This window comes from Callithrix jacchus, chromosome 6 (assembly GCF_049354715.1).
Source record: "Callithrix jacchus isolate 240 chromosome 6, calJac240_pri, whole genome shotgun sequence".
In the NCBI taxonomy this organism is placed as follows: Eukaryota; Metazoa; Chordata; class Mammalia; order Primates; family Cebidae; genus Callithrix; species Callithrix jacchus.
The window spans coordinates 8,863,280-8,874,216 of NC_133507.1; the positions used below are offsets into that span (position 1 = coordinate 8,863,280).

The window sequence follows — 10,937 nt, forward strand, 5'->3', positions numbered from 1 at the left end:
GCAGATCACGTGAGGTCTGGAGTTTGAGACCAGCCTGGACAAGGCGAAACCCTGTCTCTACTAGAAATACAAAAATTAGCCGGGAATGCTTGCACACCCCTCTAATCCCAGCTACTCAGGAGGCTGAGATGTAAAAATTGCTTGGGATGAGATGTAAAAATCTCAGCTCACTCTAACCTGGGAGGCAGAGGTTAGAGTGAGCTGAGATGGCACCACTGCACCCCAGCCTGGGCGACAGAGGGAGACTTTGTCTCAAAATAAATAAATAAGTAAAAATAACAATGCCTTGCTATTCCTGCTTCTCAATGGAGTTATTTGAACAAGCGTAGAGGACAGGCAGCCGGAGACCTCTTACAGTTACAACCATGACGGTATGATCCTGCCGAGCTCTGTGGTTGTGAGTGAAATGGTGCCTCTCATTCAGTTTAATTCGCGAAACACGTACTGAATGCATGCTATGAGCTAACAGACACTGTGTCAGGCAGGAGACTGGGGCTACTTTGGTTCACAAGTTTTACTATGAAAACGTTCAAACATACAGAAAAATGGAAAGAATAATCCGGCGAACCCTCACATACCTCCGTCTGCGTCGCACGTGCTAACCTTCTGCTGTGTTTGCTCTCACCGTGTGTATGCTGGTAATCTCTTTATGGAAGCAAAGAACCACAGTAAAGTTTGGCATTTAATCTTGATGGCCTCATATTTTAAATAAATATTTGACACAAAAGGCTGAAGAAGAATCCTTTGGTCAATATGCTTCTTGCCAAGACTAAAATGTAAAAGGCAGTGAAATGGCTGCTATTCAGAGGGGGAAGGAAAGGAGTCCTATTGACTGACCAAGTCAGAAAGCGCCAAGTAATATCAGTCAAGACTTCAGAGAGAAGAAAAACCTTTTCAAAGTTTTTTTTTTTTACAAAAATAGTACATTCTTGAGGACTGATTTTTTCTTCTATTTTGAGTTTATTAAATCCCTGAAAGAGATCAGTTTTATAAATACAGGCATTCCTCCTATTTGCAAAAATCTTTATTATATTCCCTTCTTGTCACACATCAGATACTCACTGCCCATGACAAGGCAGAAAGGGGCAGAGCAGAATCGCCCTGGAGGTGTTCCCCTTTCTCAGTGGGATTCGGGGGACAAGTGACCTCTTCCCTGTGTTGGCTAAAGTCAGCCCAGCCCCTAAGCTAATCCTTGTCTGAGCAGGAACAGCCAGCAGCTCCAGGTACACTGCCATGTGGGGCCTGGTGTTGGTCACAGGGGCATAAAGCTAATGTCCAGTATCACCAGGACTGGCCTGTGCCCGGCCGGGGGTAACCTCCTAGCTGTGGTTCTTCTTCCAGTGGGCTGGCCGGTTCCACAGCTCAGCTTCTGCCTCGTTTCACTTATGACTTGATTTCCTACCTGTGACTGCAACCTTCTTCCAAATATGTAAGTTCATTCCACAACGAGGGGTAGTAGTGTGTTTGCACTAAGAAGAAAACTGCATTCCAGAGCTTGGCACGCATTTATTTAGACCAGTCTTCATGATCAGGGTTAGGGGAGTTAGTGAGTTTCCTGAATTCTCGAATCAAAGGTTTAACGTTATAGCAGTTCATTTGTACTGCTGTAACAAAGCACCTGAGACCGGTTAATTGATTAATTGTTTCTTCTCTTTCTTATCTTATTTGAGACTGGTTAATTTGAAAAGGACAGAAATTTATTTCTCGCAGTTCTGCAGACTAGGAAGTCCAAGCTGGAGTTGCCAGCAGGTGTGGTGTCTGGTGACGGCCCTGGTCTCGGCCTCAGGGTGGTGTCTTGTCACAGCATCCTTCAGAGTCGACCAATGCTGTGTCCTCGCAGGTAGAAGGGCAGAGGGCAAAAAGGGGGCCTAGCGTTCTCTCCAGCTTGTTTACAAGGTCACAGATCCCATGAAGGCACAGCCCTGAGGACTTAATAATCTCCCAAAGGCCCCACGTCTTTTTTGTTTTTATGAAAAAACTGTTTAAAACAAGCTATTTTTTTCTAACACGAATTTTTCTTAAGAAAGGAAAGTTTGAAGAGGAACTTTTCTACTTCCCATATATGTATCGATTAGAGATGGGGTCTTGCTATATTGCCCCGGCTGGTCTTCAACTCCCGGCTTCACGCAGTCCTCTTGCTTGGCCTCCCCAAATGCTGAGACTACAGGCATGAGCCACAGTGCCTGGCCCTTGTAATTTTTAAAGATAAAGTAGGGCAGAAAAGCTCACCAGAATGTCTCCAGCCCTTTTAAGGCTCCAGCCTCGGTGTCTGGAAGGTTCTAATCAGCAGCTCTATATTTGTGGGGCCAGGCTGGAGCAGACAGGAGGGCTTTGTGCTATCTGACTGATAAGGTTGCCTGGGGACTGTTTGTGTCACACCAGTTTTGGTGGCTATTGCTGTGGGCCTGGGTCTGGGGACCTGGCACAGAGCTCTGGGGGCTCTGCCTGCCTCAGACCCTGGCTCTGCCATCTCAGGGCTCACACTTCAGGTGGGAGGAGTGAAGCAACAGGTGGTCTCTAACCAGGGTTGGAAAGCCTCAGTTTCCCAGGACCTTGCTTTGGCCTCTCCGAGGTTGCAGGCAGGGCTGGCTTGGTCAGGCCCAGAGGGTGCCCTGAGAGGGTGGGTGTCTCATTCCCGGCCAGCAGCCCAGCCAGTGTGGCCGGGCCCTGAGGGTTGGAGGTGTGCATAGAACGGACCCTCAGGGAAACAACAGAAATGTCCAGGCCAGTGGCATTAAAGCCCCAAGGGCAGGCAGACAGTGCAGAGGCGCCTCCAGGCTCCCCAGGCCAGAACCTTTCCCACTGGGTCCTGGGCCTTCCCATGCGCAGACAGAGCCCCAGAGCCCAGGGCTGAGGGGGCAATCGTCCCCACACTAGCCAGGCCCCCACCCACTTGCATCCAGCGGGGGTGGTTGGCCTTTCTCTGGGTGCTTGATGGGAACCCAAGCCCACTCTTCTGACCACTTCAGAGGGAGATCAGCACTCAGCAGGGGCCTGCTCAGGACCTGGGGGTGGGCAGTTTCACTTTCCCTTAGAAAACAGGGTGGGAGGCTTTTGGGGAACAGGAGCCCAGAGAAGGGCCTGTCCGCTCACTCAGAACAAACGTGGGACAAAACCAAAACCACTTCCTGGGAGGACAATGTCTAGGGTGTCAGGGCCCACCGCCGCCACCGTCTGTGCCTGCCGCCACTGAAGCAGGCTCTGGGGGCTTCTAGGATCAGCAGGGTTTGGGACACTTTCCCCAGGACTGCCCCTCCCCCCTGTGCAGGCTCACAGGCTCCTCCAGCATCCACAACAACAACAACAATAATCAAAATAGCTCACATAGGACTTTTCCCATCGCAGCTCTGTGGTAGAGGCTACTCTCGTCGCTCTCATTTTACAGATGAGCAAACAGAAGCACAGAGAGGTCAAGAAACCTGCTCTAGGTCACACAGCTAGTGAGCAGTGGAACTGGAGCTCAGAGGGAGGCGGTCTGACTCCAGAGCCAGAGTTTAATCACCACACTGTACAGGCTTTTCATGTTGTGAAATGACAAATACGCACACGTGCACTCAGCGAAAGAAACCCACTGGCTGAAGCTGGGGGCAGAGGGGGCTCCAGAGCTGGCACACGTGGCACTGCGTCCTAGCACTGCTGATCCCCAGATAGGTGACTTTGCTTGATTATTCTTTTATTTTTAGAGACAGGATCTCACACTGTCGCCCGGGCTGGAGTGCAGTGGTGTGATCATAGCTCACTGCAGCCTTGACCTCCTGGGCTCCAGTGATCCTCCCACCTCACACCCCAAGTAGCTAGGACTACAGTTGCATACCACGCCTGGCTACGTTTTTAAACTGTTTGTAGAGATAGGAGCTCACTGTGTTGTTCAGGCTGGTCTTGAACTCCTGGCCTCAAGTGATCCTCCCACTTTGGCCTCCCAAGACACTGGGACTACAGGCATGAGCATGGCGCCCAGCTCATTACTTCTATTCACTTGTTAATTCATCTGTGAAATAGGAGTATAAACCCTACAGGAGCTGTGAGAATTAAAGATCAGTCACATTCACAAACGTGTGGCACGGTGGCCTCTCCAGCCATGGTAGACATGCAGGGAAGTGTGAGTTCCCATCCCCAGTCCTCCTCCTTCCCAGATAACCTCAGAAAGTCCCATCATTGTCCTGGGTGCAGGGACAGCATTTGCAAAACCGTGTTGACACTACTCATCCTGCGACAGAAGCCTCTTGAAAGATGCAAGTGTTTCAGTCTTTGCAAAAGGCTGATGCTCTGTGTGCGGCCTCTCAGGAGACGTGTAACTGGCGGGGAGGAATCGTGCCTTCCTTACGCTTTCCTGCACACCGGAGGGCCCTGTGAGTCCACTCACACCTGCGATCACCACCGCCTGATGTTCTGCTTTCAAATGGCCCCGGCCACTAGCCAGCCTGCAAGTCCAGGGCACCTGTCCTGATTCATCAGTTTCCTCCTGGATTCACCTCTGAAATCCAAAATGGGTTATCTGGGAACGTCATCATCTTCATTTTTACGGTTTTTAAAAGACAGCATCAAATTTCTTTTCAAGGACATTGTGTGCTAACTTGCAAAACCCCAAATGTATATATTAGAGATGGGGTCTTGCTATATTGCCCCGATGGTCTTCAATCCTGGCTTCAAGCTTGGACTTGTGCTGGGACTATAGGCATGAGCCACAATGCCTGGCCCCTTGTAACTTTTAAAGGCAGAGTGGGGCAGGAAAAGCTCACTAGGATGTCTCCAGCGCTTGAAAGGCTCCAGCCTTGGCATCTGGAAGGTTCTAAGCAGCATGTTCTATAGGGAAGCCAGCCAGCATGGTCAAAGCAATAGTGAAATACTGATTAACATCGTAACGATGTAATGCTGATTTAGATTTCAGTTTTATTTTTGGACCCCACTTAAGTAGACCTGGAGACTTGCAAGTGTGTCACTCCTTGCGCTGTGACTGTCAGGAAAGGTGCTGTTTCCTGTTTTATTAATAGATAATGGGTGGTAATATAAAGAGCCTTCAAGACCGTCTGCTTGTCTGGGCTACTACGCTCTTAGGAAAGACGAATCTCCTTCCCCTCCTTGCCCTCCTTCCCTCTACATTGCCCTAGGGCTGCGTGCTTCTCTCTCAGTGCTCCCTGCCTTGGTGCCTCAGGGGCAGGGCCAGGTCTGAGTTCCCAGGTCAGCTTGCTCTCTCTCTCCTAACCTCCCTCGCCCCTCCGGCTCCCTTCTGCTGGTGGATGACATCTCTTCACACCACATAGGCACAAGACGGCTGCTCCTGCACCAGCATCGCATCTCCATTCCAGGCAGGAAGAAGAGGAAGGAGGAAGAGACAGGACAAAGATGGTCTTTCTTCCAGTAGAGCTTTGAGTTTTTATCTAGAAAAGATTCTTCTCTTTGAGCTTTTCACCTACATTTCCTTGGCCAGACCTGGGTCACATGGTCACCTCTGAGAAGATGGATATTTTAGAGGGACACTTTTTTTTTTTGAGAGGGTAGTTTCAATGTCATGCTGTCAAAGAGGCCCGAGTGCCCGTGCCATTATCATTTCAGTCACTTGTTTGATTTGTAACAAACTGTAGAAATGGTCCCTGAAAGTAGTCTTATGCTTGTTTGATTTACAATCACTTTATTGTCTGTCCCTTGTCAGCTCCCCACCTTGAACACCAGGCCAAGGAGGACAGGAATCATCCTTGCGTTAGTCACTGACTAGCAGCGGGAAGAGTGGACACTCTAAAGAAATTTCTTGAAGCCAGGTGTGACGGCTCACGCCTGTAATCTCAGCAACTTGGGAGGCTGAGGTGGGAGGGTTGCTTGAACCCAGGTTGCAGAGAGCGTGATTGCACGACTGCGCTCCAGCCTGGTGACAAAGTGAGACCCTGTCTCTTTTAATAAAAGAAATGTTTGAATGATTTGACTATCTTTCAAATTTGGCTCAGTACCTGGTACTCAAAAATCTTTGACTCTTCTGGCCTGAACACAAATGTCGCCTATAGGATGCTTTTTTGTGGGGGAGAGATGGTTTTGCAAACCCCATGGCCCTTTCAGCTCTCAAGCTGTACTTAAAATGAATCGATCTGATCTTAAACCTATTAATAACCAGAAGTGCAATGAAGCCAACTAGCTTACCCCCAGGTGTGCCCAGGCCCTGTGGCACCGATCCTGATGCTCCTTGGCCATCCACACACTTGCTCTCTGAGGCCTCAGGCTTCCTGGCCACCTGGCCTGTTGACATGTGCCATGAAAATTCTCCAAAGCCTCAGGCGAAGTGTGTGGGGAGCAGATCTCCCAGGCAGGTCAAAGGTGGTTTGATTTACAGTGTGTTGTCCTCTCCTTTTGAGTACAAGCTGGAACCTGTATGCAAGACAGTTTCGTTCAGGCTTGTCAAGTTATAGGAATGATCTGTGCACCTCACACCTCTAATTTATAGCCTCAGAGCCTATGAAAGAGGAATGGGACCCCTCACACATTGTAACTCTGAGTAGCATTTCGTAGGCACCAGCTACATGCCAGCCTCCAACTAGGTCTTTACTAACGTCATCTGCAGTCCTCACAACTGTGCAAGTGAATGGGTCTGTGCAGCTCCGGACTGAGAAAGCCTTCACCCTTTCCAACTCCTCTAGAGGAGAGCTGGAGCTGTGAAGGCGGCCTTTGCCAGCTTCCCCTGCAGGTGAGGTTACATCTTGGGGGTTCCTGGGATTTTTTTCTTGTTGCAGGGGTGGAGACTTGGCAGCCTGGGAATTCGGGGCCATGGAGCAGGCAGGTGGGGGCCTGGCCTGGGTCCCACCTTGGCTGAGTGGTCTGGCCAGAGCAGGTGTGGGGGATGTAGCTTGGCCTCCCACAAACCTCCCTCAGGGGGTCTGGGCCAGGCCCAGCATTTGGATTGACAGCCTCAGCCCACCCAGGGAAGCACAGGCTTAGAGGGAGGGACCTGGGAGGGTCCTCAGCACTTGCCAGCATTTACCGCTCACTGTGTTCTGCAAGGGAAACTCCATCCACACCTGTCAGAACACGTACTGCATCATCATAGCAAGGATTGTTCTTGTTGCTATCATAATTATTCTGCAAATGATTTTCATATTGATATTGAGGTGGGAGGCTGTGGCTCATTCATTTTTGTACCCACAATGCCTGGAAGGCAGGAGTATGGAGCAGATGGATGGATGAGTGAATGGTTGGATAGGTGGTTGGATGGTTGCATAGGTGGTTTTGGATGGTTGGATGGATAAGGGCGTAGATGGGTGGATGGGTGGATGGTTGAGTGAATAGGTGGTTGGGTAGACAGGTAGATGAGTGAATAGGTAGGTGGAGGGGTGGATAGGTGAATGGAGCAGTGGATGGTTGGATGGATAGATGGGTAAATGGATGCATGGGTACATGGATGGATGGGTGGATGGGTGCATGGGTGGATGATATATGGGTGTACTGATTGGTAGATATGTGAATCTGTGTGTGAGTGGATAGATGCTTGGGTGAATGGGTAGATAGGTGGATAGGTAGGTAGATGGCAGGGTGGATAGGTGGTTGAATGGATTGGTAGATGAAAGAATAGGTGGGTAGATGGGTAGATAAGTGGATAGGTGGGTAGATGGATAGGTGGGCAGATGGGTGGATAGGTGAGTAATGGGTGGATAGATGGGTGGATGGGCAAATGGAATGCATTGGTTGATGGATATGTGGATGTGTGGATTGGTAGATGGGTGGATGGGTGTGTGACTATATAGATGGCTGGGAGGATGGATAGATGGATGAGTAACTGGGTGGATGGGTGGGTGGATGGCTGTTTGGATGTATGGGTATATGGATGTGTATATGGCTGTGTGGGTGGATAGAGGTTGGGTGGATGGGTAGATAGGTAGATAGGCAGATGGGTGGGTAGATAAATGAATGAGTGGATGGGTAAATAAATGTATGTGTACATGGATAGATGGATAGATGGAGGGGTGAGCGGATGGATGAGGAGGTTGAGGGCAGAGGGAATTTGCCTCCAGTTGCCCAGTCAGCTATCACAGAGGCACAGCACACCAGTCCTTCTCGCCCTCAGTTCCCTGTCTTGCTCCTCATCTTTGGCCATGCCTGTTGGTCTCTCCTCCCACATTGGGGAAACATCATGTGGCTGGTCTTTGGGATCAGGCTGAGTGTCCATCCTGGCCCTCAGCAGTGATGGGGCCATGGGGCGGTGCCAGTTACCAGCAGCAGGGGCTGTGGTAAGAAAGAAGTAGGTGCACTGGCTGGGGCCACCACTGCAGCTCCCCACACAGAGCCCTAGGCCTCTGGCTCCTTGTGCCTTTGGGGTAACACTGCCAACACAATGTTTTGTGATGGTGGAAGGTTCTGGTCTGTGTCATGCAATATTGGAGCCATTAGCCCTGGGTGGTGATGGAACACTTGAAGTGTGGCTCATGTGGCAGAGAAGCAGACTTCCAAAATATACCTGATTTTAATGAGTTTAAATCTATATTTCAATAGTGGTAGGTAAGCAGTGGCTATTTACCTTTCGGGCAGCGCAGCTCTGGAGCGCTGGGTTAGCTCTTGTCTCATCCAAGGAGTGGGGGGTCTGGGAAAGGGATCCCCCGACTCGTAAACCTGAGAACCCAAAATAGCCATGGAGGGCCATCTTTCAGCAGGGGTATTGCAGGCACAGCTGCTGGGGGCTCAGGTATCCTGTGTTGTCAACAGGGGCGGGAGCATCTGGTGGCTGGACATACTGCAGAGAGGCTACTCTCTGAGAGAGGGGTCCCCTGCCCCATGTCCTTTGCCCAGACCTCCTGACTCTGAGCTGGGCCTCTTGGAATGACCACAGGTCTCAGCCTCTCTTGCCTCTGTGTGTGACCAGGTGACCTCTTTCCTGAGACAAGCATGAAAACAGAAAAGCTGGGGGGCAGTGACTGGGAAATATCCGGAAGACCCGTCTGGGCAGGGACCCTGCCTGTCTTCCCTTTCCCCCATCCTGCTGCTTGCAGCAGAGGTGAGGACCAGAGCACACCTTTAGCCTCCAGGACCAGGAGACAACCCAGGCTATGGGCAGGAAACCTGGCAGGAGCTTCAGCTTCAAGCCCAACCAGCTCATCCACCCTGGAGAGGAGCCCTGGCTAGCTGAGGTTTACCAGGCCTGGTTCTCTTCTGTCCTCTCCTGCGCTCCGCAGGGTCCTGGGCTTCTTTCTCTAGCACGTGGTCCTGGCAGGCGCTGAGGGGAACAGCCCAGCTTCTCAGACAGCATCCGCCTCCCCTGCTTCCCTTCCAACCCCTCCTCCAGCAGGAGCACGCTCTCTGTCTCCAGGTGGGACGCTGGCTTGGCGTACGTGTCCTCCTGTCCTGCTGTTCATGGTCTGAATTTTATCCTTGGAGCCTTTTTGGAAGCAAAAATCAAAACATGAAACCAAAACCCTGAAATGTTGATGTTATAAAGCCTGGCTCTTGCGATTTTAGGCCTCAGCTCCTATGTAGTTTCACTTCCCAGGGTCTCTGTAGCTGTCGGTAGAAGTGGAAACTGTACAAGCACGAGGTCCGTGCCCTGCTGTGCTGCCCCTCCCTGAGGACATCGAGTCTGAAATAACCCCTACCTGCCTGGCCTAAGTGATGGGCATCAGGAAGTACCAAAAAGTCCCCCAAACCAAAACCAAAACATTTTGTCAATATGTTAAAGTACTGTATTATTCTGCCACAAAGGGAAATGGCTCCCTGTGAGCTGACAATGGACCTTGAATTCCGAAATGGGGTCTGTTAATGGGTAGAGGCTTCTTGGCCTGAAAAATATTTGGATCCCATGGGGGGCTGGTGGGGAAGCACAGAGTGGAGAGGTGGGGTGGGGTGAGCTGGTCTGAAAGGGTGTAGCCGCTTTACAGTCTTTTGGGGCCCACTGCTCAAAACAGATGCCAGCTGGAGGCATGCCCCACACCCCCCCACCCTATGACTCCCTACAACCCCCCACAGCCCCCCCCAACTCCCCCCACCCTGCACGCTCCCTACCACCACTCCTGGCTGGTTTGGTATTTCCACTCCATGCCTCTCTGTGCCGTCAAGAATAACATTTCCATATGTACCTTGTCAGGCCCTGGAGACCACAGCGGTTCTAAGGAAAAAGAGAGCACATGTGTTTCCTTGCTGACTCACATGAGGTTCGACGGGCTTCAGCCATAAAGCTCCACTGTGCCCAGCAGAGGCTGGGCATTCTGTAGCCAGCCCAGGAGCCCCCTGGGGGTCTGGAGGTTGCAGGGCGTGATGTATTTTTTCCCTAGAACAGTGGATGAGCAGGGGCTGGAGCTGGCAGACTGTGACACATGTATGTGAAGTCTTCAGAGCCTGCTTAGGTCCCAGGCTTTTCCCCAGTACAGGGTGGCCCCTCCCTCCAACCTCAAGGCCAAGGGCCTCAAGGTCATGTCTGCCCTCTCAGTGGTATCTGCTCTTAGGAACACCTGAACATGGACAGTGAAATCTTCAGGGATGTTGCATTTAGATCGGGATTTGAATCTCCATATTTAGGAATGAATGGTGGAACATGAGGCATCAGCCAGTGGGTGGAGAGCTCTATTTCTGTGGCTGGCCTTTCCAGTACTCTTGAAATTACTCATCGTCTGTGTTTAAGGCCTTGACCACAGGGCTCAGATCAAGTATATGTAAAGGACCCTGGGTAGGGCTCCCTCCGGAGAGCCATGAGCTAGTGGAGACCAGCCTAGAAACCCCTCCCCACGCAAAGAGCCAGGGCAGAGTCTTGCAGGTTAGCCCCACTGTCTCCTGGCTGCCTGTGGGACTAGGGGGACCTCCAGCCCCAATCTGGGGAGTCAGATCTTTCTTCTGTAAGGTGAAGCAGGTGGTCACAGGTTAGCCCCACTGTGCCCTGGCTGCCTGTGGGACTAGGGGGACCTCCAGCCCCAACCTGGGGAGTCAGATCCTTCTTCTGTAAGGTGAAGCAGATGGTCACAAGTTAGCCCCACTGT

General features: G+C 51.2%; 1 long non-coding RNA gene across 1 annotated transcript; it reads right to left on the bottom strand.

The window, feature by feature from the left end:
- Window positions 1-1,486: 1,486 nt before the first annotated feature.
- LOC144576777 (uncharacterized) lies at window positions 1,487-9,849 on the bottom strand. The gene is made up of 2 exons (XR_013519232.1): window positions 9,108-9,849; window positions 1,487-6,354 (listed from the first exon to the last, which is right to left on the bottom strand). It is a non-coding gene; the product is annotated as an uncharacterized LOC144576777 (long non-coding RNA).
- Between the last annotated feature and the right edge of the window lie 1,088 nt (window positions 9,850-10,937).